This window comes from Sinocyclocheilus anshuiensis, unplaced genomic scaffold (assembly GCF_001515605.1).
Source record: "Sinocyclocheilus anshuiensis isolate Anshui unplaced genomic scaffold, SAMN03320099.WGS_v1.1 scaffold299, whole genome shotgun sequence".
NCBI lineage: Eukaryota > Metazoa > Chordata > Actinopteri > Cypriniformes > Cyprinidae > Sinocyclocheilus > Sinocyclocheilus anshuiensis.
In genome coordinates this window covers 112,763-113,055 of record NW_015552565.1, presented here as the reverse complement: position 1 = coordinate 113,055, position 293 = coordinate 112,763, and the positions used below count along the sequence as shown (strand labels likewise).

The 293-nt window shown below is 40.3% G+C and overlaps 1 protein-coding gene across 1 annotated transcript in view; it reads left to right on the top strand.

Moving 5' to 3' along the window:
• Positions 1-293, top strand: part of LOC107664834 (lymphoid-restricted membrane protein-like) — a 26,798-nt gene that overhangs the window by 6,175 nt on the left and 20,330 nt on the right. The window lies entirely within an intron of this gene.

The window sequence follows — 293 nt, the reverse complement described above, 5'->3', positions numbered from 1 at the left end:
CGTAAACATAAAACCATGTCTGCATTTGTGATCAGAGAAATGACAAACAAGCGCTATTCTACACTGCTCAAAACTGCGTTTGAATCATCAGTAAACAACTGGTTTAAATGCATCTAAGGTCAGAAAACACTAATTTTCCCAGAATATACCTTTATACATAGTCATTTGTCCATGATTTTGAAACGGTTCGTTCGATTCAGTTCTGAGCGAAATGTCTGTAAACCCCTCCCTTCCATAAGCCTACTCTGCTCTGATTGGTCAGCTGGCCAAGCCTGTTGTGATTGGCACAGAGA